At 48.6% G+C, this 27,552-nt stretch overlaps 1 protein-coding gene across 3 annotated transcripts in view; it reads right to left on the bottom strand.

Annotated features, from left to right (window-relative positions):
• The window catches only part of LOC138579460 (glyceraldehyde-3-phosphate dehydrogenase-like), a 1,247,463-nt gene that overhangs the window by 58,032 nt on the left and 1,161,879 nt on the right, over positions 1-27,552 (bottom strand). The window lies entirely within an intron of this gene.

The following is a 27,552-nucleotide window of genomic DNA, read 5'->3' as shown; positions in this document are numbered from 1 at the left end:
CAGCCCTGTAAAGGTGGGAAAGATAGTCCTTGCCTGTGCCATGTTGCACAACAAGTGTATCTGCCGCAACGTCCCACTGTCCCCCGACATGGACATGCACCCACCAGAGGCAGATGAGGATATGAGTGATGAGGAGCTGCCAGTTGCACAGCGCCGTAATGGCATAGATGGACGTATAGCACGAGAGGAACTTATTCACCACTACTTCTGATCACCTGACACAAATACATGGCACAGGCCAGCTAGCGCACTGGGCACTGCACATTAATAAAATAATTTGCACTGAAAAATCAATGTCCAGTCATGATTTCTTTGCAACACTAACTGTAATTTGAACTATGAAAATATATACAAATATGTAACAAATTAATTGGCAGTACTTTCTCTCCCCACTCCCCCTCCCCAAACTATCAATCCCCACTGCCCCTCCCCAACTATCTCTCCCCGCTCCCCCTCCCTAACTGTCTCTAGGCAACTCCTGTCATGTTTGGCAATGATCATTTACACAAGTCACAGACAGGGCACATATGTCTCCATGGCCTATTATCATCCCCTTTTTGGCTCAGGTGTGCGGCTGTGTGCCCAGCGGGACAGCCGCATCGAACGCCGCCTTGGACTGCTCTGCAACGAACTTGAAGGTGTTGTGCTCGTCGATGTTGCAGGGGGGAATGCCATGGGGTGTCGGTCCAGGAAAGCCTGGAGTAACATGGCCATTATCTCTGCTATAGATGATGTAACACTATTCCCACCGTACTCTCCTTGACATCTCTACGATAGCATGTGTACAGCGACCAAGAGCACATGCATTACAGCGTCCACTGGCCTGGACGCTCTCGCACATGAGCTGCGCCTCCTGAAGTTGCTGCTGCACCAGGGCTGTCAGGGCATCCTGGCGTTATTCCATTCTGCTGAGTTGTCCATCAATTTCCCTCACACTGGGGAAGAGTGCCCGTTGTGGGCTAATTGGGCCCATAGGGCTGAATAGCAGGGGCTCATCAATACTGTGGTTGGTGGTATCTCCTGTTTCCACTGCACCGTCGTCAGCTGTGTCCACTACAATGCACGCATGTGCACAGCCTTGTGGCTTTGGTGGTGGTGGTGGTAGCACTGCTGCATCTGCGGCTGCCGGATAGGTGCCGCTTGTGGGCCCTGAGGTGGCTGGGCTTGTTGCACCACTGGGGCCTGAGGTGGCTGGGCTTGTTGCACCACTGGGGCCCGAGATGGCTGGGATTAGTGCATCACTGGGGCCTGAGGTTGCTCGAAGGATGCAGCTGGGGTCGCAGTTGCAGTTGTGCCTGTTGAGGCTGTGGAGTCCTGGGTTGAAGTGGTGGTGGTCCGTTGGGTTCCTCAGCATCGATGGCTGGTGCCCCTTGAGGTGCTTGGATGGGCATTCTCATTGACAGATGATGTGCCTGAGGGATTCAGAAAGGCAGGTCTTCAGTGATTGTCATGACCCAGCGAAATTGCCCCTTCTGGACCTCATGGTCATTGTCACGAAGGGCTTGTACTCCTTGTTCCTCCCAACATGGCCGTACCAAGCTCCGTGCTACGCACTAGCTTTCACGTCCTAGCATGTACTATAAATTGGTCACGCCCTTGCTCAACGCTATCTTCGATAGTGACCCGACGTGTGTTTGCTCTCTACATTTGCTTCCTTGATCCTCATACTTCCTTGCCTTTTTTCCTGTTCCTGGACTTCCCCCCTACATTGCTTGTTTATCGCTAATCCTGGACACCCTGGAACCACGAACTTCCCGGAACTCTGAACGCGCTCTGCAACCTGACAAGGATCGGGAGAGCCTATTCAAGACCTGAACCACCCACAGGAAGAGTCCTGCGGCCGAACAAGGGAGATCCCGATCACAGGTGAGACGGGGGGAGATTTATGACAGTGATGAGTGTGGATTGATGAGGCAGAGATTCATGCTTTGGCTTTTTATGACAGTGCTGTGTTAGGGACATGGCGGGGGACATGGTATGGTGCACACATGCTTGCGTCATGCATACTGTGCGGGAGGATGTCTGATGTACGTACATTGTGGGTGGTGTGCCGGAGATACTGTCGTGTTGCATTGGCAATTGCTTGGTAGGGTGTTAGGGGTGTGGCACACACGCTGTGTCATGTCATGTTGGAGAGGGTTGTGTCATGGATGGGGTTGCCATGTGCCTGCTGCCTGTAGCTCTTACAGGGATAGGTGGCAATTTGTGCTCATGGGTCGTGATGGCTGGGAAGAGGGAGTCACATGTTACCTTGGTGTGTGAGGCTGGTCACTTGTGGGTGGTGAAGGTGCCTGGCACTGACGTGACTTTGTGCCAGGACTAGCACGGCCGACACACACCAATTTTACTGTGGCAGGTGGATGTGTGTCTCAGTGGCAGCAGGAGCATGTTCTGTTGGCGATACAGGGTGCCTGTGCTATGTTCAAAGTGTATTTGTGGTATGAGTCAGGTTTTGGGAGAAGGTGTATGTCGGTCTGTGCAACCAGGTTGTAGTTCTCAGGGGGGAGGTGGGGTGGTGGGTCCGGCAGGGCTGTATTGGTGTTGTACACAACACACTTGACATATTTTGCTGCTGTAGTTGGTGCAGGGTGGACAGGGAAGTTGATGTAACATTGGGGTTATGTGTACTCACCAGCCTCCTTAGATGTCATGGCTCTGGCCTCTGCAGCACCGACCCCTTCTATTTCCTCGAGGTGCAGCACACTGCTGCACGTCTCCTTTCAGGGCAGCAGGTGGATTGGGAATGTGCTGCCACCACCTGTGGCCATGCCCTGTCTGCGCTGGGCCGACAGGAGGTTGTGCACCCTCAAGCGCAGGTCATCCCACCTCCTGTGGCAGTCACACACAGTGCGGGGGGTTGTGCCAACTGCTGTGACTTTCTGGGCAACCTCCTCCCAGTTGGTCTTCTTACGCAGCTGGGCCTGCGTGCGCTGGTCAGTCGAGAAAAGTTCATCAGCATGTTTGACTATGGTGTCCGCCAACATGTTGAACACCGCCTTGCTGAAGCGTGGCTTGCGCCTGAGGTTCGCATAGACCCTTGATGCCATGTTTATGTTTATGTTTCTGTGCTCAGGATTCTTGTCTGTAGCCTGTGCTGTCAGGATTGCAATGGATTGTCTTTTACTAATGGCCGTTGGACGATTTTCTGTTCCTGCGAATCTGATATTTCCGGTCACAGTAATTGCGGCAGCGTTGTTACTGATGGCTCTGGGAGCATGTTTCCGGAGTCGGAGTCACTGGGGGCTGTTGGTATTTCCGACATGCCGGTGCCACCGTTTCCAGAATGCGTGTGTGCGCCAACACAGAATCAGCCGGAGTTTCTGGCGTCAGGGGTTGATGGGCACGGTGGCACTGGCATAACGGAAACTGGGATTTCATACCAGCAACCTTGTAATGAGGCCCACTGTCTGAGTGTGTTGACTCGTAGCAGGAGAGGCAACGGAGGAAACGCATACAGGAACATCCCTCCCACGGGAAGGAGAACGCGTCCCCGAGGCACCTCGGCTGATGGAATCGGCTGGCGAACCTCTGTCATTTGGAGTAGTCCGCCGTCGCTAATAGGTCGATCTGAGGCCTGCCCCACTTGGAGAAGATGTGGTCCACTTGGTCCTGCCGAAGTTCCTGCTGAGGGAGTCCATGATGGTGTTCTTGACACCCACTAGGTGAAGGAGAACGAGGAACATTTCTTGTCTGACCGCCCAGCGCCACAGTTCCTGCGCTTCCTTGGAGAGGGCCCAGGGAGCGAGTGCCCCCTTGTTTCCAGGATTTTGATATGGAGATCCTTCTCTTCCAGCAGCCACATGCCTCTGCCGTGAAGGCATCCTGTGTGGGCTCCCCAGCCTTCCAGGGAAGCATCTGTCACGACCATCTCCTGGAATAGGGGGTTCTGAAACCCCCTGCCATGGGTGATGTTGGAGCGTACGCCCCACCACCTTATCGCCCGATGGAACTCTTCATCCAGAGTGATTTTGTTCGCAAAGTTTTCAGACACCTGCACCCGGCGAGCTTCCAGGAACTCCTGAAGAGGTTGCATCTGTAACCTGCAAAGCCGGATGAGGTAGATGCAGAACGACCTCTTGCCGAGCAGCGACTTGATGGTCCACAACGTCGCCATCTTCATCGGCAACAGCCGCTGCACCTTCCCCTGAATGGCCTCTACCCTCTCTTCCGAGGGCCATGCTAGGCAGGACCCTGTATTGAGCCTGGCTCACAGGAACAGCACGTTCTGCGATGGTGTCAAGCAGGACTTTGGATAATTGATGTACTACTGGGGGAGGCGGTGGAGTGGAGTTACGCGAACTCAGGGCCTACAGCCACTCTTATAACCCACATGTTGAGTGCGGCCAGGATTACACTTGCACAGGCATGGAAGACAGAGGAAGGCCCAATAACAGCTATGTGGTGGGTTAGACTATGGGGAGTAATGGCCATGGAGAAGGTGACAGCACAGGCCCAAGGCTCCTATTCCAAGTACCTAAACACCTGGTTACCACTTCACAAATTTATGGATGACAAGGAACTGATGTTCTTCAAACCAAGGCTGCTTCGTGTAATACCTATCATTTGAAAACCCTGATTTTCAAGTTGGGAATATGGCTAACCTTGAGTTGACCACCGATATACTCATGTCTGTGATGCCTTGAAAACTAAATAAAGTTGTTAAAAAAAAATAAAAAAGAATCCCAGATCCGTCAGCAGCTTGATGGGCCACCTCCGTGTGCGTGACGGCCAACTCCCGGGAGTGGGCCCAGATGAGCCAGAACGTGGCCGTACAGGTATACGTGAATCCCCCGTATACACAGATGGGCCGCCACGGCGCCAGGAACTTCGTGGACACTCTGGGGGCTGACTTTAAGCCGAAGGGTAGGGCCTTGAATTGGTAGTGCTGTACCCGCACTACGAAACATAGAAACTTGTAGTGTTTCCTGTGAATGGGGACGTGGAAGTAGGCGTCCTCCAGGTCCAGCAACGTCAAGAAATCCCCTCTTTTCATTTGGCCGAGCACGTGCTGCAATGTGACCATCCTGAATTTTTGAGACTTGAGGTACTTGTTTAGACATCGCAGGTCTAGAATGGGCCTCCAGCCCCGTCTTCTTTCTTACCAGGAAGTATCTGGAGTAGACTCCGGAGCCACGGAGTCGCTGGGGAACCAGCTCTATCGCCCCTTTTCGCAGCATGGCCCATATTTCCTCCAGAGTTGAGGGACATTTTGCTCCTGATGGGTCACCGGCAGCATCCACGGACACCTGTGCTGAAATTCCAGGTTATGTCCTTGGGCGAGAGCATCCAGCACCCATCTGTCTGAGGTGATCTTTTTCCACTCACTGACAAACCTCATCAGCCGGCCCCCCCACCAGGGTGCCCAGGTTCAGGCTTGCTTTAGTGCCGGTGTCCTGCCTTGCTGGCAAAGACAACGCTGACCTCCTCCTCCGTAGGTCTGGGAACTGCCTCTGTGAGCTTCCTGGGTTGTAGATCTGGACGTCTGATGGTACAAGGAGGGGAAACCTTTCGCCGACCTTCCCAACTTTCCTCTGGAAGAACGAAAGGAAGGGCAGTGCTGGTGGAGCATGCCCAGGGCACGGGTCATCTTCGTTTCCGCCTTGATGGCTTGCAGGGACTCATCGATGGCCTTTCCGAAAAGGTTATACTAGTTGAAAAGTATGTCCAGTACCTTCGTTTGATGGAAATGTGTGGCCTTCATCTAGCCTTGGCGATGAAGGCAGACATCTTTCCACATCTGGTGAAACCCGGTGTCGGCAACGTCCAGCGCCACTGTAATAGCGTGATCAGACGCTCTCTCTCCCTCCTGGAAGAGGGCGATCGCCTCCATCCTCTTGTCGTGGGGTAGGAATTCTAGAATAGGTCCCAGCTTGTACTGCAGCTCACTGTCATACCTGGCTAGGATCACCAGTGCGTTGGCGAACGCGGCGGTGTAGACTACCTTCCTCCCCAACTTTTTGCCCTTGCTGTCCGGGAGACAACGAGGACGGGTTAGATGACCGTTTCCTCACGGTCACTGAAACCATCAAATCCGACGATGGTTGGTACCTGGTACTTCTTCTTCAGCCTATCTCTCTTGGCTGGTGCCATGCAAGTGTTCTTCAAGAGGGCCAGGCCTTCCACACGTCGTCCAGGAGGGGTACCACCATAACTGTCTTCCTCTTGTCCTTGCGCCTCTGGTACAGGAAACCCTCCTTCCTGGTTTCCTCGGGCACGATGTGGAACAGCTGGGAGGCTTTGGTGATCATACAGTGGAACGATCCTACCTCGTCCGGTGGGGACGCCCTAGGCTGCGGGGACCCGCTGGTAAGGAGAATTCTCATTCAATGGCTAATTTCCCTTACCTAGTGAGTCCCTCAGCAGCTTTGCTGGATTCTGGAGTACATTTTTTTTTCACTTGGTAAGAGTGTGAGCTTTTCCCCTCACTCTTACCCACGTTTTGCCATGTGTATTTCATCTGTTTTTGTGATTGTGGGCTCTGGAGTACACCACTTCAGTAGCCCCCTTCTTTTGTGTGTTACACAACACCTTCAGTGCAGTGGCACAGGGTTGTCCTTTAGACTTCCCACCGACTCCATTTCTGGGGCTGACTACTGTCCCCCAGAAAAGGGTAAAGTTATCATTAACTTTACTTAGTCATTTAACCACAGATCCAGTACACCCCATCTTACTTGGAGTACTGGAAAGGGTTAATCCTTCGCCCTTTTTATCTGTACCCCTTAGAGCATTGTTTCGCTCTTTTAACATTTAGATTTGGCGGGTGTCAGTGGTATCTACCCTAACTTTTCTACCGAGATTATACTATATAAACGTGGTTTTGTTATAGGCTATTATATTAGCCTCGAACGTAAACCCGCTTGACCAAATCCTTTTTCTTTTGGCTCTGGTCGGGTTTATTCGCCATTTCTTTTTGTTAAAATCCTTCTTGTGTTTTACTTTGCACGGCAAACCAGGTTTGCCTTCTTTGTTCACTGTCTTTTGGCAGGCTTCTGCCAAGAAGCCCTCCTCTAGGCGCCTGGGTGTCCAGGTGGGCTGAATGTGAGGGAGGGGTGTAGTCACCCCCTGCACAGGGTACCCTAGGAAACCCAAGTCGCACTTTACCATGATTGGCTGAGGTGGTTGTCCGGGCTGGACAACCCCCCTACTGCGTGATTGACAGCCAGGCTGTGTGAATGGGGGATTTTGACATAAAAGGCAGGACTCTTGGGTTGGAAGTCAGAGTCGCCACTGGAACTACAAGGAACCGAAGAGAAGAACAAGTTACTTACCAACTGTAACACGGATTCCTCATTTTGTGATAATTCATTTCGCCAGCTTCGCTGCATTGGAAAACATTTTTTGGCAGAGGGCGCTGTGCTGGAGGTCGTGGCGTCGAATGTCCCTCGACGGGCTCCGTACCGTGTCGACGTCACCGATGGTATAAATGGTTCGAGCTGCGCCCGTTGGCTTCAGTTCTGTTTTTGCGAGGAAATACTTGTGGAACATCTAGGCGTATGCTGGGACTGATAGGCCCATTGTGAGAGGAAATTATAAGAGAATGTAAACTATACTGCGTGGTAGGCTGGGAGGGTCGATGAGGAATACGTGGGAGGAACATCCAGTCGAAAGAACGTTACAGTTGGTAAGTAAATTGTTCTTCGAATGGATTGTGTCCTCCCACGTATTCCTCATCTTGTGATAGATTCCCATGGCAGTGAGCAATTTGTAGGTGGGAGTGCTAGTTTTTGTTTTCATGTACAGAGTGAAGTACTCCTCTGGCAAAAAGTCCCTCATTTGAGAATGAGGCATATAAGCAGTAATGTTTGATGAAGGTATGTATTGATGCCCATGTTGCAGCTGAACAAATATCTTTTGCAGGGACTCCCCTCTTCAAAGCCGCAGAAGTAGCCATTCCCCTTGTGGAGTGAGCACGTAATCCATGCGGTGAGTCTTTTCCTGCTAATCTGTAGCATTCCAATATAGCTAGAATAATCCAGAGGGATATGGTTTGTTTTGTCACCACTAACCCCAATTTACGACCTGTGTATCCCACAAAAAGTTGGTCGTCTTGACGTCATTTTGACATTCTTGCAATGTAAAAATTGAGAGCCCTCTTGGTGTCCAGCCTATGTAACCTCTCCTCTTCTTTTCCCAAATGAGGCGGAGGATAGAATGTTGGTAAAACAATTTTCTGCGACAAATGGAAGTCGGAAACTACTTTCGGTAAGAAAGATGGTTTTACTTTCAGAATCACTTTGTCTTTATAAAAAGTGGTGTATGGAGGTTTACATGAGAGAGCCTGTAGTTCACTAACCCTGCGTAATTGCCACAAGAGGGACAGTTTTTAGTGTTAAAAGTCTCAATGGACATGAGTGCAGAGGCTCAAATGGTATACATGTTAGGAATTTAAGAACTAAATTCAAATCCCAGGTTGGAACATGAAATGGTATTGGTGGAAATACATTTGTAAGTCCTTTTTTTAAAAACTATTATTAATGGTATTTTAAAGTAAGAGACCTCTTCCGAGGAGCGCTTAAAAATGGACAGCGCAGCTAGGTATCCTTTGATTGTTCCGATCTAGAGCCCCAGATTGGCTAGATGTAACAGGAAAGAAAGCACCATTGGTGTGCCACATTGAAAACGGTCCACATCTCTATCCTTGAACCAGTTACTGAATTTATTCCAGCGACACCGATACAAAGATTTTGTTGCTGGCCTCCTGGCCAAAAGCAAAATCTCCATTACGTCATCCGGAAGATCCAAATCCTTGTATCTCAACCTCTCAGATACCATGCATGAAGGTTGAGTGTGTTGACCTCTGGATGGAGAACACGACCTTCCTCTTGCGAGAGAAGATCCTCTCTTTGTGGAAGAAGTATTGGAGGGCAGATGGACATGTCCGGAAGGTCCGGGTACCACGTCCTCCTGGCCCAATCCGGGGCAAATAGGATAATGGTTTTCCTGAACTTTCTCATCCTCCTGATTACTTGAGGAATCACGGGGACTGGAGGAAATGCATACAGCAGGGGAAAATCTCAATCCACTACAAATGCGTCTCCTAGAGCTCCTCTCAGAGGAAATTCCCTTGAGCAATACTGATCGCCCTTCCGGTTTACAGAGGTTGCGAACAGATCCACTTGAGGGGTTCCCCAAAGGGCGAAGATCTCTAGAAGGACTTCCTGAGCTAACTCCCACTCGTGGGAGACTGTGCTCTGCCTGCTCAGAGCGTCTGCCGCCGTGTTCTGCTCTCCGGCTAGGTGAACTGCCGATATAGAGAGATTCCTTCTTGTATTGCCCAGAACCAGAGCTGCATCGCCTCTCTGCACAGAAGTAGAGATCCTACGCCTCCTCTTTTGTTGAGGTAGTACATGGCCACTGTGTTGTCCGTCATTATCAGGACATTCTTTCTCTGTACGGAGGGCAGGAAGGCCTTCAGAGCTAGTCTGGTTGCTCTCAGCTGCAAAAGGTTGATGTGTAGTCTGGACTCCGATGGAGACCAACGTCCGCTGATTGTCAGATCGTTGGTGTGTGCTCCCCACCCCGTGAGTGAGGCGTCCGTCACTACTGTTATCTCCGGCCATGGTTGCCAAAAAGATTCTCCCTTGAGGATGTTGTTGTTGCAAGCCACCATGATAGATCCTGAGCAACTGCGCTCGGGACTTGCAGAAGATCTGACATATTCCCAGAGAATTGGGACCACTGAGTTCTGAGGGCCCACTGGAGGGATCTCATTCTCAATCTGGCCTCTGGCACCAGAAAAACGCAGGATGCCATGAGGCCGAGCAACCTCAGGAAATAGAAGGCCGGTAGATGCTGGGCTTTTTGGAATTTTGTTACCATGTGCTGGATGTGGAGAGATCTCACCTCGGGCGGCGAGGCTTTCCCCGAGGAAGTGTCCAAGACTGCTCCGATAAATTGGAGTTGGTGGGATGGTACCATATGGGACTTCTTCAAATTGAGGGAGAAGCCCAGGTTGTGGAGGAAGTGGCAGGTGATCGACAGGTGTTCCTGAGCTTATTCTGGATAACGTGCTCTGATTAGCCAGTCGTCCAGGCAGGGGTATATGTGAATCCCCCCTCTCCTGAGACTCGCTTCCACTACCGCCATCAGTTTGGTGAAAACCCTCGGGCGGAGGTCAGCCCGAATCCAGAACTCAAAACTGATAGTGAGAACCACCAACTGCAAACCTCAGGTATTTTCTGTGCTTGGGATGGATTGGCACATGAAAATAAGCACCCTGAAGGTCCAATGATACCAACCAGTCTTGGAGTTGGAGAGCCTGAAGGATCTGAGAAAGGGTTACCATTTTGAACTTGTCCTTCCTGAGGAATTTGTTTAACTTTCTCAAGTCCAAGATTGGACTCAATCCTCCGTCCGTTTTGGGGATGAGAAAATAGGGGGAGTACCAGCCTTTGTTCCTCTCCACTACAGGTACCTGTTCTATTGCACCTTTCTCTAGCAGGGTTATAATTTCCTGCCAAAGGAGTGGATCTGGAATTTTGGTAGAGCTGTTTCCTGGTGGATGATCTTGAGGTCTCTTTATGAAGGGTAGGCAGTAACCTTGAGCTACTGTCTCCAGTGCCCATGCATCTGAAGTAATGCCCCGCCATTCTTTCCGATGCTGACAGATTCTGCCTCCCACAGGTGTTTTGTATGATAAGACCTCAGAGAGATTTGGAGGCGGCTGCAGGAGTGGCTGAGGGCATAGATGCCGTTCCTGAAGATGGCTTTGTAGTCTTTGCTCATCCACCACGAGTTACATTTCTTCTGCCCCTTTGAAAAGCCTGTCCTCTTCCTCTCCCAACAGAGGAGTAGTATCGAAAAGGACGACCCCTCCAAGAAGATGAGCCCGAATAGGGTTTCTGAAGCTGTTGCATGGAGGCACTAAGGGACTTTGCTGCCGCTTTCGAGGTCTGTAGATTTTCGAGGCTCTCATCAGCCTTACTACCAAACAACCTCGAGCCATCAAAGGGCATGTTGAGAAGCCTGGTCTGTACATCTGGTGCAAACCCCGACTTTCTCAACCACGCAAATCTGCAAAGCACTGTGCTTGCTGCCATGGACCTGCTAATACTATCAGCAGTATTGCATTCATACCCTGTGGGAAATGCATTCCCACAGGGTATGTGTGAACCTGGCCAGGGTACAGGTGACATTGGTAGATTTCAAGGCCATGCTACCCGTCGTAAAAACTTTACAAGCCAGGCATCAACCTTTTTATCCTACCTGTCAGGAGGTATGGTTGGGTATGCCGTCTGCCTGGATGTAGTAGCTGCCTGAATAACAAAGCTTTCTGGAGTAGGGTGTCTACTCAGGTATTCTGGGTCAGAAGTGGAAGTTCTGTACTTTTTTGGGAGATTGCTGTCTACTGCAGCAAGGCTATCAGGTTTTTCCCAGTTTTTCTCAACTGTTCCTTGTAATGCCCTATGAAAGGGGAGAACTGGATCTTTCCAGGGTCCTCGGACTATAATATCAGTCATATCGTCTTGTTCAAACGCAGGGGAGGCTCTTCCCCAACCCATATACTTAATCACCCTATTCATCAAATTCCTATACCCTGAGTCTGCATGTTCTGCAGGATCAGGTGCAGTAAACTCCAATTCGGGTGATGTGTCCACACCACTAGCAGAATGCAGAGTTTCAGATAGCTCTCATTTTTGTGTCAGGATTTATCAGTTCCTCTGGAACTTGTCTAGTTCCATATTTTACTCCAGAAGGAGTGACCTCCTCATCATCTGAACCAGATTCCTCAAAATTTAAGACATGGACTTAAAGAAGTCAGATCTTGGTAAAGGTGTAAACTTTCTCTCTTCTTCCTCATCATTTGTCGAAGGAATCAGTGTTTTCTTCGAGGGAGTCTTCGAGGGAGTCGAAGGAACCTTCGACACACTCGACGAAGCCTTCGACAAAGGCGTTGAAGATAAACTAGGCTTCGTCATCGGAGCAGTCGGCGCCGATGGCGTCGATGAAGTTGCACCCGACTTCGACAATTTTTGTTTCTTATGAGGGATCAGAGAGGCACTCGATCCTCGAGGATCTCTCGACGACTTGACTCGAGATCTATGGGTACTACTAGGCTTAACCGTTGTAGTTCCCGACTTCCCTGCGTCGTCCAAAGGAGCAACCGGGGTCTGGCTTTTCTGAGGTTTCTTCGAACGGGTCAAGACCGCATTCTCAAAGACCTGCAACATTCTTTTCCTAAAGCTCTCCCACTTTGAAGGGGAATCCGATCTAGTCGGACATCGAACCAATTCTGTCGACGAATCGGACGATGATGACGGAGATCTATGTCTCCTTTTGAGCTTTTTAGAGGAAGACGAAGATCGTCTCGACCTGCTACGAGATCGGGATCTCTTTGAGTGCTTTTTATGGCGTTCCGATTCTTTAGAGTCGGTTGATTTTTTAGCCCTTCCACGCCTCCCGCCCCACCGCTAACTTACTTCTCCTCTCAAGGAGGGCCTTCTATGTCAGAGACTGACAGGAGCCACAGTCGCCGGTTCGATGGTCTGAGCCCAGACACCACAAACAGATACGGTGAGGATCGGTGATGGACATCTTCGATCCACAGTCATTACACTTCTTAAACCCAGTCTTGGGTTTTGAAGCGGTCGATGAAGAAGACATTTTTTGACAGAAAATCTCAAAGCGTGTCGTTCACGAGAGCGAAACAATCGGAAAAACGGAACTGCAGCCAACGGGTGCGGCTTGAGCCATTTATACATCGGTGACGTTGACACGGTACGTAGCCCGTCGAGGGATATTCGACGCCACGACCTCGAGCACAGCGCCCTCTGCTGAATTTTTTTTCCGATGCAGCGAAGCTGGCTAAACGAATTATCACAAGATGAGGAATACGTGGGAGGACAATCCATTCGAAGCAGAGAAGAAGTCAGCTGCTGCAAAGATCCTGTCCCGGTGAAGCCCTGCTGCAGCCCTAAGCTATCTACCCTTCGACGACTAGAGAAGATCCAGTCCGGAGTCTTCTTCCCTTGAGCTTGGTGGGGATAACCAGCTCATCTTCTACAGCCAGAGGATCCTCTTCGTGGTCAAAATCGCTGCACACTGCTGTAGTGGTCCGTATAGCCATCTGAAGAGCCTCTCCTGTTTTTAAGGAGCGCACCTTTTATTCACCGTCGCTGCTGCCGGCTTCAGCCCTGTGTGGTGCAGACCCCTCTAGATGACCTTCTTGCTGAAGCTCCAGGAACATGGGTCTGCAGGAAACTGCCAGGAACAACTGCCGTTGCACCAGCTTCTTCATTGAATAAGGTACTGTGTTCTGCTTGAGGAAATCGGGTGAATCCATTTTTCTCCTCGAACAAGGTTTGCCCTTATCTTCCCTCCTTCTTATAACTTTTGCTGCCGCCATTGACAATAACCAAGTACTCCTGGCTACGTTGAATCTTGAACTGTCCGACTGTGTGATCCTCGACAACAGGAACCCAGTTCCACCTGACACTGGCTCCGGCCTATTGCCTCTTGAATTCCTGTCCATGAGTGTTCTCTGATTCTGTTTGCCTTGACAAAAGTATTTCCTATGATTTTTGCCCCCAACTCTCTCTGGGTAACTCAGGTGCTCGTGTTTTGCCCCGGTAACATTTCTTGCCGCGGATACGCGTTTCGTTAGTAAGACCGAACTGTCATTACTGTCAAAAAGTGATCACATATGTATTCCCGGTAACGTCTTTTGTTTCACAACACCGGTCCATTAAGACATAGGTTACTTACCTTGAAGTTATACCGTACAAAGCAAATTGGTTGGTTGTAGTATATTTAACGTGTGGTTTTGAATTAATATAAGTGTTGTGTTTATAACAAACGGTTTAAAAATAAATGTACTTATATTTTTTACCTGAAACCTTGAGTCACTGTTTGCTTGAGTCACAGTAATTGTGGTCCCTTGGTGTAATCTCTGCTACTGCTCATATACTCTTGAGATACGCCTGGCTGCTCCGCTACTGCTACCACTTTAACATAGTAGTACAGGCTTGTACCAAAGGTAAAACTTGTATTACCACCTGTAGTCTTAATTGTGTGTAGTGGTCCCTAAGGGCACTGCACAGGATTCTGCCTAACACTGGTGTACAGCGGTGGGATTTGGAAGTAGAGTGATTACACTTAGAGTGCTGCTGTTGCTTGGGTTCAACTAACCACAAGGCTAAACACAACTAATTCTATTTAACTGAGAAATCATGTCAAATATGGAAAGCTACACTGAAGAGGGTCTCTTAAACTACACTGCTGAGGTTTTGAGAACCATGTGTAGGGAGAGGAGTCTCTCTGGTAAAGGAAAGAAATATGAATTGAATGCAAAGTTAATGGGAAAACAAAGCCTGGAGAGTGGGTCAGAAGGGCCTGCCCCACCAGCAAATGTGGATACTGATGTTTCTGATTCTGAGAGTGTTACTTTAGAAGAAGTAGATGAGTCCTTGTTAGGAAACCCTACAACTCCTTTGCCTGCTCAGAAAGCACAACCTCTGTCCACAGGGACCCCCACAGGTCCTACACTTACTCCTGAGTTTATTGCACTTGAGAAAATGAGATTTGAATTGGAAGTGAAACGTATTAATGCACAAACTGCCATGAAACATCAAGAGTTAAGGCTCAGAGAAATGGAGCTGAATCATGAACTAGAAATGAAGAAACTGTCTCTAGAAAATGCTTCTCTCCCAGAGTCTTCTAGGTCTTCCAGCCCTAAGAGACCCTGTATGCCAAAGGAAATGATTGGTATGTATGAAACTAAACTTGATATTTTGGATTGGTTAGCAATGTTTTAGTACAATCATGGGATTCAAGGTATCTCAGGGAATCAGCTGACCCCCTGGCTTTTCTCTAGGCTTCTCCCCTGTTGCAAGTGATGCTGTAATGGAGTTGGGGGAGAAGGATAAACAGGATTATGAGTGTGTGAAGCTATCATTAATAGCTAGATTTGGGAAGACCCCTTCCCAGTATCTTAAGAGGTTTAGAACCATCAAAAAACATGATGGTACCCCTTGGGCTACCTGGGTGTGTGAATGTTTGAAAAACGTAGATGGTTGGGTTAAGGGTTACAAAGTGAACACCTATGAAGGCTTGAGGAATCTTGTAATGTTGGAGTCTATTTTTGATGTCTGCTCACCTGAGCTTAGACAGCACTTGGCTGATTCAAAGGAGATAGACCCTAAGAAGCTAGCTAAGGCTGCTGACTTGCTGACTTGTGGGTTGCCAACAGGGCTATTCACAAGGATTCTGGGGTAACTCAGAAAAAGGATGAGGGAAAGCAGCCAAAGAAAGACAACAAAGAGAAGTCCAATAAAACTAATCCAAAAGAGGGCTCCAAACATAACCAGGGTAAGCCACAAGGGAAACCAAATCAGGCCAGTGTGCCATCTGGTCTCAAACCAGATGGAGGTCAAAGCAAACCCCCATTCCAGAGAGCATTTGGGAAATGCTTTGTTTGTGGGTTACCTGACCATGTGAAAGGGGATCCCAGATGTAATGGTAAACCTTCAGGGGTCCACACTGCCTCCTTAGCCTTCTCCCAGGTGGATAAAGTACCTATGGCCAGGGGAAACTTTCAGTTACTAGCTGATGAGCCCATGAGAGTCTCAGCTAGTGTTTCTTTAGTGTCCTTGGGTTATTGGGAACAACAGAATTTAGATGTCTATAACTCAATCCCAGATAATACTAAAGAGTATTACAAAGATAGTGTTTTCGTGAATGGTCAGGAAACCCCTGCATCCGAGACACTGGAGCCAGCATAACTGTGGTTGATGAATGTTTTTTAAGGTGGAGGATGTTGCTAAGGCACCCCAACAACTAACCAAGTTAGCTGGAGGCCCTGTGCAAATAGTTCCCCAGTTACCAGCCCTCATCCAGTATAATGACATGACTGTCAGAATACCTGTAAGTGTGCAGAATAACGTACCTGGGAGGGTCCTGCTGGGTAATGACCTTAAAACTCTTGGAGTTGTGTCTAGTACCCCCAGGCCCCCCAGCAGAAGGAAGCAGGAGTTCACAGGGTCTGCAAGGGAGAGAACCTTGAGAGGCTCTCCTGGGGACATGATAGAGGAAACTATCACCCCAAGTCCACAGGACTTACTTACTGCTATTGCAGGTCAGAAAGAGACAAAGGGGAAACCCAAGTCTGCCAGCAAGAAACCAGCAAGCACTCCTGTGCCCAGAAGGACAACTCCAAGGCTGTCGAAGGTCACATCTGTGACTCCTCCACCAGCTGAGGCTGAGTGTGACGTTGAACCCTGTATGGTTCAGCTAGATACTGAGGAATCAGATCTAGAAGATCTTACTCTGGTGGGAGATCTTGACTCTGTTGACCATTCTGAGCTGCAGTCTTTACTGGCAGAAGGTGGGCCCAACAGGGTAGATCTCAGCAAGGGACAAATAGAGTGTCCTACCCTGGAAGGTCTTTGCCTACAGGCAGCTTCTCAGCTCAATGGGACTGAGCCTAGGAAGTATAGGTTGCACTGGGAAGATGGCCTCTTCTACAGTGAACCGACTGAGTCAACCCCTGGAGACTGCAAAAAACTTGCAGTACCTCTAGTGAACCGTCTCCAGTTTCTGCAGTTAGCCCACGAGAGACCTTTGGCTGGTCACTTAAGTTTTAAGACCCAAGGAAAGGCTTTCCCTTTACTTCTACTGGCCTATAATGGGCTCAGAAGTAGACAATTTCTGCAGGAGCTGCCACACTTGCTAAACCTCTGGCAAGAGTGGAGCCAAGAATGTGGCACCCTTGGTGCCTCTCCCAGTAGTGGGAGTTCCTTTTGAGAGGGTTGGGATTGACATTCTTGGTCCTCTTGATCTTCCCACATCTTCAGGCAACAGGTTTATCCTGGTAGTAGTGGATCATGCCACTAGGTTTCCTGAAGCCATACCTATGAGGACTGTTACGGCTCCGGCTAAGGCCCTACTTGGTATTTTTACCAGAGTAGGTTTTCCTAAGGAGGTGATATCTGACAGGAGATCAAATTTTATGTCCCACTACATGCAAGCCATGTGGAAAACCTGTGGAGTCACCGACAAGTTCTCAACTGCCTACAATCCCCAAACCAATGGGTTGGTGGAGAGGTTTAACAGAACTATGAAGCGCATGATAGGTGCTTTAGAAGAACCCCTTAAAAGAAAGTGGGACCTTCTACTGCCATGTCTTCTCTTTGCATATAGAGAAGTCCCTCAGGAGGGAGTAGGAGTCAGTCCCTTTGAACTTCTCTATGACCATCCAGCCAGAGGCCCTTTATCCCTGATTAAGGAGGGGTTGGAGAGTGCTCCTTCCCCCAAACCAGTCAGAGTGACTGACTATGTGATAGGTCTCCGGAGGAGAATGTCACACATGATGGCAGCGGCAAGTGATAACTTGAAGGCTGGTCAAGCTCTGGTCAAACATTGGCATGACCAGAAGGCTAACATGGTTGAATTTACTCAAGACCAGCTTGTTCTTGTTATGGTCCCCACAAGGCAGAGTGCCTTGCAGGACAAACGGTTAGGACCCTTCAAAGTTGTGGGTAAACTTGGAGAGGTGAACTATCTGGTGGACTTAGGCAATCCTAAGGAGGCTCCCAGAGTCTTTCACACCAACCATTTGAAGGCTTATGTCTCTAGACCTGACATAGGAGCTTTGCTTCTAGCTTCAGCTCAGGATGAGGAGAGTGAACCTCTGCCTGACCTCCTAAGAGGCTTACCTTTAGATGAGCAAGTGGAAGGAGTTAATCTCTCTTCCAGTCTCACATCTGACCAGCAGGATGAGTGCAAGTTACTGCTAAATCAGTTTGCCTCCCTGTTCTCACTTTCACCAGGCTTGACCCCTTGGGGCCAACATGATATACTCACTGGTGACTGTTTGCCTTTCAAAAGCAGGGGGTACAGAATGTCAGACAATGTAAGAACCCATATAAGGAATGAGGTCAACAAGATGCTTGATCTCGGGGTTATAGAACCCACTACTAGCCCATGGTCTAGCCCAGTTGTGCTTGTACCAAAGGCAGGATCGAAGGAGTTGAGATTCTGCGTGGACTATAGAGCTCTAAATGCAGTCACAAAGACTGATGCCCATCCTTTGCCCAGGACAGATGAGCTGGTGGACACACTTGGTGCCACCAAGTACCTCAGCACATTAGACCGAACGTCAGGCTATTGGCAAATAGCCCTGACAGACCATGCCAAGGAGAAAACTGCATTCTCCACCCCAGCTGGCCTCTACCAATTCAAGGTAATGCCTTTTGGCCTAAAGAATGCACCTGCTACATTTCAGAGGATGGTCAATCAAGTTCTGAATGAGATGGAGGACATCTGCATGGCATACTTGCATGACATTGCAGTGTTCAGCCCTACATGGAAAGAACATATTGAACACCTAGGCTATGTATTGCAGGCTCTGGAACATGCCCACCTGACCATAAAGGCAAGCAAATGTCAAATTGGTCAGAGTACAGTGGTCTAATTTGGACATGAGGTAGGAGGAGGTGAAATAAGGCCATTGCCTAGCAAAGTACAAGCTGTACAAAACTGGGCCATCCCTACTACTCAAGACCCAAGTGAGAGCCTTCTTAGGTCTCACTGGGTATTACAGGAACTTCATAGAGAACTATGGGACCATAGCTTCTCCCTTGAACGCCATCTCCTCTCCCAAATTCCCTAAAAAGGTCAGGTGGAATGAGGAGTGCAATCAAGCCTTTGAAGGTCTGAAGAAAGACCTTTGTCAAGCTCCAGTCCTAAGAGCTCCTGACTATCACCAACCCTTCATTGTACAAACGGATGCTTCTAATGTAGGTATAGGTGCAGTCCTTAGTCAACTGGATGAGAAAGGTAGGGAACACCCCATTTGTTTCATCAGCAGGAAGTTAAAGGATCCTGAGACAAGGTGGGCAACAATAGAACGCAAATGTTTTGCTATTGTGTGGTCACTGAAGAGGTTTAGACCATACTTGTATGGATCTACCTTCATCATTCAGACTGACCACCAACCCTTGAGATGGCTGATAGAAATCAAAGGGGAACACCCAAAGTTACTCAGATGGTCAATCTACTTCCAAGGATTTTATTTTTCCATTGAGCACAGAGCAGGAAGTCACCACCAAAATGCTGATGGTCTCTCTAGGATGTTTATATAACCGACTAGAGATATGAGAACCATCCAGGAGTGGATTAAATCCTCCTGTCCCTTAGTCTGGGGGGGTGGGGGTACTGTTAGGGAGAATTCCTATTCAATGGCTAATTTCCCTTACCTAGTGAGTCCCTCAGCAGCTTTGCTGGATTTCTGGAGTTAATTCTTTTCACTTGGTAAGAGTGTGAGCTTTTCCCCTCACTCTTACCCACGTTTTGCCATGTGTATTTCATCTGTTTTTGTGATTGTGGGCTCTGGAGTACACCACTTCAGTAGCCCCCTTTTGTGTGTTACACAGCACCTTCAGTGCAGTGACACAAGGTTGTCTTTTAGACTTCCCACCAACTCCATTTCTGGGGCTGACTACTGTCCCCCAGAAAAGGATAAAGTTGCCATTAACTTTACTTAGTCATTTAACCACAAATCCATCTTACATGGAGTACTGGAAAGGGTTAATCCTTAGCCCTTTTTATCTGTACCTCGTAGAGCATTGTTTCGCTCTTTGAACATTTAGATTTGGCTGGTGGCAGTGGTATCTAGCCTAATTTGTCTACCGCGATTATACTATATAAACGTGTTATTGTTATAGGCTATTATATTAGCCTTGAACTTAAACCCGCTTGACCAATCCTTTTTCTTTTGGCTCTGATCGGGTTTATTCGCCATTTCTTTTTGTTAAAATCCTTCTTGTGTTTTACTTTGCACGGCAAACCAGGTTTGCCTTCTTCGTTCACTGTCTTTTGGCGGGCTTCTGTCAAGAAGCCCTCCTCTAGGCGCCTGGGTGTCTAGGTGGGCTGAATGTGAGGGAGGGGTGTAGTCACCCCCTGCAAAGGGTATCCTAGGAAACCCAAGTCGCACTTTGCCATGATTGGCTGAGCTGGTTGTCCGGGCAGGACAACCCCCCTGCTGCGTGATTGACAGCCAGGCTGTGTGAATGGGGGATGTTCGCATAAAAGGCAGCACTCTTGGGTTGGAAGTAAGAATCGCAACTGGAACAACAAGGAACAGAAGAGAAGTGGAGAAGAAGTCGGCTGCTATCCCGTCCCGTTGAAGCCATGCTGCAGTCCTAAGCTATCTACTGTTCGACGACCAGAGAAGATCCAGTCCGGAGTCTTCTTCCCTTGAGCTTGGTGGGGATAACCAGCTCATCTTCTACAGCCAGAGGATCCTCTTCGTGGTCGAAATCGCTGCACACTGCTGTAGTGGTCTGGATAGCCATCTGAAGAGCCTCTCCTGTTTTTAAGGAGCGCACCTTTTATTCACCGTTGCTGCTGCCGGCTTCAGCCCTGTGTGGTGCAGACCCCTCTAGACGTCCTCCATCCTGCCGAAGCTCCATTAACCGTGGGTCTGCAGGAAACTGCCAGGAACAACTGCCGTGGCACCAGCTTCTTCATTGAATAAGGTACTGTGTTCTGCTTGAGGAAATCGGGTGAATCCCTTTTTCTCCTCCTACAAAGCTTGCCCTCATCTTCCCTCCTTCTTATAACTTTTGCTTCCTCCATTGACACTAACCAAGTACTCCTGGCTACGTTGAATCTTGAACTGTCCGACTGTGTGATCCTCGACAACAGGAACCCGGTTCCACTTGACACTGGCGCCGGCCTATTGACTCTCGAATTCCTGTCCATGAGTGTTCTCTGATTCTGTTTGCCTTGACAAAAGTATTGCCTATGATTTTTGCCCCCAACTCTCTCTGGGTAACTCAGGTGCTAAGTGTGTTTTTGCCCCGGTAACATTTCTTGCCACGGATACACGTTTCTTTAGTAAGACCTAACTGTCATTACTGTCAAAAAGTGATCGCATATGTATTCCCGGTAACGTCTTTTGTTTCACAACACCGGTCCGTTAAGACATAGGGTACTTACCTTGAAGTTATACCGTACAAAGTGAATTGGTTGGTTGTAGTATATTTTACATGTGGTTTTGAATTAATAGAAGTGTTGTGTTTATAACAAACGGTTTAAAAATAAATTTACTTATATTTTTTACCTGAAACCTTGAGTCAATGTTTGCTTGAGTCACAGTAATTGTGGTCCCTTTGTGTAATCTCTGGTACTGCTCATATACTCTTGAGATAAGCCTGGCTGCTCCGCTACTGCTACCACTTTAACATAGTAGTACAGGCTTGTACCAAAGGTAAAATTTGTATTACCACTTGTAGTCTTAATTGTGTGTAGTGGTCCCTAAGGGCACTGCACAGGATTCTGTCTAACACCCGCTGCCTGCTCAGACGATATTGGGGAGATGAGACCCAAAGTGGGTGTGGAGGCTGAAAAGGTGCGTCGGATGGCGCTTTCTTTTCTTTGTAGGCAACTGATCAGGGACCTGGGGGACTGTTGGAACACGCCCTTGCGGCATCCTCTTCTGGATCTCTGACACCAAGGTGTGGAGGACTGATAGGATGTCCAGAGACACATCCCTCGGCGGAGCAGGCCTGATCGGAACACTGTGCCCTGCGCCTTCGTCATCCTCATGGACCGTGTGCAGGGATTCCATATCCTCTTCCTCTGTGGACGAAATCTCCATGACTGACTCCTGGCCTGGGACTGCAGCCTCCTTGCCGCCCCCTTTTCACCCTGAGGAGCTTGGACCGTGTTCTGAGGGTGGTGTCCCCTTCTCTGGGGTGCCAGCAGACCTTATCAAAGTCACCACTGTGACTTCTCGCCTTGGAGGGTGGGATACCTTCAGCGCTGTGGGGGTTACCCTCTCAGGGGATGTCCATCCGCGCCCTGCCTGTCGTGGAACCAGTTTCTGCGGCGACCCTGAAGGACCCACACTTGCGGTCCTTATCTTGTGCCCCCACAGATGAGACGCTGTCACAGGACTTAGAAGCCCGCTCCTCGGACCAACCAGCCCTGGGTGAGGCATGTCCCTGCTCGGGGCACGGGACAGAGGCCTTGGCGTTCAACCACGCTGCCAGTCTACTGTGCCTGTCCTTTGTCGTCTTCTTGGAGAATCTGCAGCAAATCTGGCAATCCTCTTAGTTGTGGTCCGGATGTAGGCAGTAGAAACATTGTAGGTGTTTGTCCTCCACAAAAATGTTCTGGAGCCCGCACTTGGGGCAGGGTTTGAAGAGGGATCTTCCTTCTTTCTTCTCCTCCGTCATGGACGGAGGGCGAGGAATAGGTCTGATGGCCTTCTAGAAACGACAATGATTTTCGCCCATGAGGGGCGCTAAGTTTCACCGGCAACAGATCCCCGCTGTCAGCAGATGGAGAAGAGCATACAGGCTCTTTTAGAGCAAAAATAGAACTTGTTTCCATGAAAAAATACAAAAATCCTAGAAGTAGCTTGCAGAGCAAAACTCCAGGACTCCCAACACTGAAGCGTGCAGTAAAAATCTGAAGATGGCTGCCAGAGGAGGGGTTTAGGGAGAGGGTTGTCATTGGCTGGGGGCAGTATGACCCAGAGGACAGTGATTGGTTATGGGAGAAGAACAAGTTACTTACCAACTGTAACGTTCTTTCGATTGGATGTTCCTCCCACGTATTCCTCATCTTAGATATATTCTTACCTTCAGCTTTGCTGCTTTGGAAAAATGTGTCTCTCTCCACCAGAGGGTGCTCCTCTCGAGGCTGCAGCGTCGATATCCCTCGGGTGCCGAATTCATCTGCTGTATCAATGCCTCGGGCGCGCCTGTTGGCCTCAGTTCTGTTTTTTCGTATTGTAGCCAATGGATTTTAGTTAATGGCATGCCTCTTTTGACCCAAGCCTTAAAGGAATTTTGAGTGTAAATCACGTAGACTGTACTGTGGGGTAGGCTGGGAGGGTCGATGAGGAATACGTGGGAGGAACATCCAATCGAAAGAACGTTACAGTTGGTAAGTAACTTGTTCTTCGAATGGATTGTGTCCTCACACGTATTCCTCATCTTAGATAGACTCCCAAAGCAGTTTTGTATTGGAGACTGGAGTACAGAAATATTAGTCATGTACAGAATGAAGTACTGATTTAGCAAAAAGACCTCCTTGTGAAGAAGTTGAATCTAGGGCATAGTGTTTTATAAATGTGTGCATGGATGACCATGTGGCTGCTGTGCAAATATCTTGCACTGGGACACCCCTTTGAAGTGCTGTTGAAGTCGCCATGCCCCTGGTTGAATGAGCCCTCAGCCCATCTGGAGGATCTTATAATGTTTGCTTAGTCACTGCCAGTCCCAATTTACGACCAGTGTATCCCACAAAAAGTTAGTCACACTGACGTAATCTATCCAATCTTGAAATATAGAAGCTAAGAGCCCTTCTAGGGTCTAATCTATGTAGCCTTTCCTCTTCCTTACTTGCGTGAGGAGGAGGGTAAAACGCAGGCAGTGTTATTTTTTGTGACAGGTGAAAATCAGAGACAATTTTTGACAAAAAAGAGGGTTTTCCCCTAATGACAACCTTATCTTTATAAAAGATGGTGTGAGGAGGCCCGCTAGAAAGTGCCTGCAAATCACTTAGCCTGCGGGCTGATGTAATTGCCACAAGAAGTATCGTTTTCAAAGTAAGGAGCCTTAACCGACAATAATGTAAAGGCTCAAATGGGATGCATGTGAGGAACTTTAGTACTAAGTTTAAGTCCCACACAGGTACTTGAAAAGGTATTGGAGGAAACACATTATTAACACCTTTTAAGAATTGTGTTATCAAAGGTATCTTGAAGTGAGATTCTGTCTCTGAGGAGGGCTTAAAAATAGATAGCGCTGCTAAATAACCCTTTATCGTTCCAACCTGGAGCCCCAGATTAGCCAAGTATAATAGAAAAAAACAATATTGTGGGAATATTACACCGAAACAGGTCCACATTCCTATCTCTGCACCAGTTACTGAACTTGTTCCAATGACACTGGTACAGAGTCCAGAGTCCACTGGTTCCGTTGCTGGCCTACTGGCTGAAAGCAAGATCTCCCTGATGTCATCTGGAAGGTCCCAATCCTTGTATCTCAGCCTCTCAGAAGCCAGGTGTGAAGATTGAGTGTCTTGACCTCTAGATGGAGAATGTGACCTTCCTCTTGTGAGAGAAGATCCTCTCTTTTTGAAGACGTATTGGAGGGCAGATGGACATGTCCAGAAGGTCCGGGTACCATGTTCTCCTGGCCCAATCCGGGGCAATTAGGATAATGGTTTTCCTGAACTTTCTCAACCTCCTGATTACTTGAGGGATCACAGGGACTGGAGGAAACGCATACAGGAGTGGAAATTCCCAGTCCACTACAAACGCATCCCCTAGAGCTCCTCTTGGAGGAAATTCCCCTGAGCAGTACAGTTCGCACTTCCTGTTGACACTGGTCGTGAACAGATCCACTTGCGGGGTTCCCCAAAGGGCAAAGATCTCTTGAAGGACTTCCTGAGCTAGTTCCCACTTGTGGGAGACTCTGCTCTGCCTGCTCAGATCGTCCGCCGCTGTGTTTTGCTCTCCGGCTAGATGAATTGCTGACAGAGAGATCCCTTCTTGTATTGCCCAGAACCAGAGCTGCATTGCTTCTCTGCACAGTGGTAGTGACCCTACTACTCCTCTCTTGTTGAGGTAGCACATGGCCACTGTGTTGTCCGTCATTATCAGGACATTCTTTCCCCGTACAGAGGGCAGGAAGGCTTTCACCGCTAGTTTGATTGCCCTCAGCTCCAATAGGTTGATGTGTAGTTAGGACTCCGATGGAGACCAATGACCGCTGATTGTCAACTCGTTGGTGTGAGCTCCCCACCCTGTGAGTGAGGCGTCCGTCACTACCGTTATCTCTGGCCATGGTTGCCAAAAAGATTCTCCCCTGAGGATATGTTCCCTGCAATCCCACCATTGAAGATCCTGTGCTACTCTGGTTGGAACTTGCAAAAGATCTGACATTTCCCCTGAAAATTGGGACCATGAGTCCTGAGGGCCCATTGAAGGGATCTCATCCTCAATCTGGCTTCTGGCACCAGAAAAATGCAGGATGCCATATGATCGAGCAACCTGAGAAAATCGAGGCACTCTGGAATTGTGTTACCATCTGCAGAATGTGGTGAGCTCTCTCTTCGGGAGGCGAGGCTTTGCCCGAACAAGTATCCAGGAGTGCTCCAATAAACTGGAGTTTCTGTGATGGTATCATGTTTGACTTTAAGTTCAGAGAAAAACCTAGTTTGTGAAGGAAGTGGCAGGTCTTGGACAGATGTTCCTGGGCTTGTTCTGGAGAACGTGCCCTGATCATCCAATCTTCCAGGTAGGGGTAGGCATTAATCCCCCCCCTCTCCTGAGACTTGCTGCTACCACCGCAATCAACTTGGTGAAAACTCTTTGGGCGGAGGTCAACCCGAAAGGCAGAACTGGAAACTGATAGTGAGAATTGCCAATCGCGAACCTCAGGTACTTCCTGTGTTTGAGTATTGGCACATGAAAGTAAGCACCCTGAAGGTCCAATGATACCAACCAGTCTTGGAGTTGGCAAGCCTGAAGGATCTGAGAAAGTGTGACCATCTTGAACTTGTCCTTCCTGAGGAACTTATTCAAGCTTCTCAAGTCCAAGATGGGTCTCCATCCTCTGTCCTTCTTTGGTATGAGGAAATATGGGGAATACCAACACTTGTTCCTCTCCGCTACAGGTACATGTTCTATTGCATCTTTCTGTAGCAGGGTTGAGACTTCCTGCAACAAGAGCGGGTCTGGATGTTTGGCAGAGTTGTATACCGGCGGGTGCTTCTGATGTTTCTTTTGAAAAGGAAGGCAGTAACCTTGGGATACTGTTTCCAGTGCCCAAGCATCTGAAGTAATGCCCCGCCATTCTTCCAGATGCTGTGAGATCCTGCCTCCCACCGGGGTCTTGTGGGTCAAAACCTCAAGAGTCGTTTTGCGGCAGCTGCAGCTGAAGGGACAGTTGCCGTTGCTGGGGCAGATCTACTACCCTTTCCTTGCCTCCAAGGAAATTTCCTTTGTCCTCTTTGACTGGCCTTTCCCCTTCCTTTTCCAAATGAGGAATAAAATCGAAAGGGACGACCCCCTCCAGGAAGATGAGCCTGTGTAGGGGCGTTGTTGAGGTTGTCGTATAGCGGCATGGAGTGATTTTGCTGCTGCTTTGGGGGTCTGCAGCTTCTCCAAACTTTCATCCGCCTTGCTGCCAAACAACCTTGAGCAGTCAAATGGCATATTGAGAAGCCTTGATTGCACATCCGGTGCAAAACCCGACTTCCTCAGCCACGCAAATCTGCATAGCACCGCACTAGACGCCATAGACCTACTGATACTGTCAGCCGTGTCCAAACCTGATTGAAGGCATTCCCCGACGCCTCCTTTCCATCCCTTACTATGGATAGGAACCCTCCACGTTCCTCGCCTTCTGGGATGTGTTCAGCTGCCGCTGTCATACATTCCCACAGGGTATATGTAAATCTTGCAAGGGTGCAAGTTACATTTGTAGATTTTAAAGCCATGCTCCCTGACGTAAAAATCTTTTGAGACCATGCATCAATCTTTTTATCATCCATATCTGGGGGAATTTTAGGATATGCAGCATTTCTAGTAGAAGTAGCTGCCTGACCTAAAATACTTTCATGTGATGGGTGTTCACTCAAATATTGAGGATCTGAAGAACAGGATCTATATTTTGAAACATATGTTTTATTTACTGCCGGAATAGATTCAGTGTTTTCCCATGCAGTGCTCACCCTCCTTTGTAAAGCTACATGAAAAGGAAGTATGGGGTCTTGCTGAGGTCCCCCTGAAAGGATGTCAGTCATATCATCCTCCTGATAAACAGGTGAATTTCTACTCCACCCCATAAATTCAGTTACCCTGTTCATCAACTTTCTATACCCTGCATCAGCATGCTCAGCCGGATCAGGCTTTTCAAATTCATATTCTGGAGATGTATCCAGACCACTTGCTGACTGCAAGCACTCATATAAGTCTGCTATCTTAGATTGAGGGTCAATCAACTCCTCAGGGACATGTTTTGTACCAAATTTCACACCAGCAGGTGAAACATATTCTTCTGCTGATGAATCTCCCTCATAAATGGAGGACATGGTTTTAAAGAAATCATGTCTATTTTCTGGATGAAATACCTTCTCAGGCGGCATAGACATCAACAGAGGCGTCGATTTTGTAATTGGAATAAACAAAGACGACGACAAAAGCATCAATGTTGTAGTCACAACCTTCAATAACGTCGAGGTAACCTTCGACACCTTCGAAGGAATTGTCGACCCCGTCGAAGAATTGTCAACACCGGCGAAGGATCCTTCGACACCGTCGACTGTGTAATCGACGTAACCTTTTCGGGATGGGTTGTCGACAGCTTGTGCTCGACCGCCTTCGATAGAGGCTTCGAGGACGATTTAGACAAGGATTTTGAGTGTGACGCCATTCTTTTGAGTTCTACCTCTGATTTTTGCACCGGTATGCTTTTTTTATAAGGCGTCGGGGAAGATTCCCTGGACGACACCCTCGACAACTTTTTGTCGGATTTTCTCGTCTTAGATCTTCCCCTGTCACTTTTTGTATGAGTAGGGGCATCGCCTTCGCTA

The sequence above is a fragment of the Ambystoma mexicanum genome, chromosome 3p, assembly GCF_040938575.1.
Source record: "Ambystoma mexicanum isolate Mex_15411 chromosome 3p, UKY_AmexF1_1, whole genome shotgun sequence".
NCBI lineage: Eukaryota > Metazoa > Chordata > Amphibia > Caudata > Ambystomatidae > Ambystoma > Ambystoma mexicanum.
The sequence above is the reverse complement of the archived record's forward strand: the minus strand, read 5'-3'. Positions and strand labels throughout refer to the sequence as shown.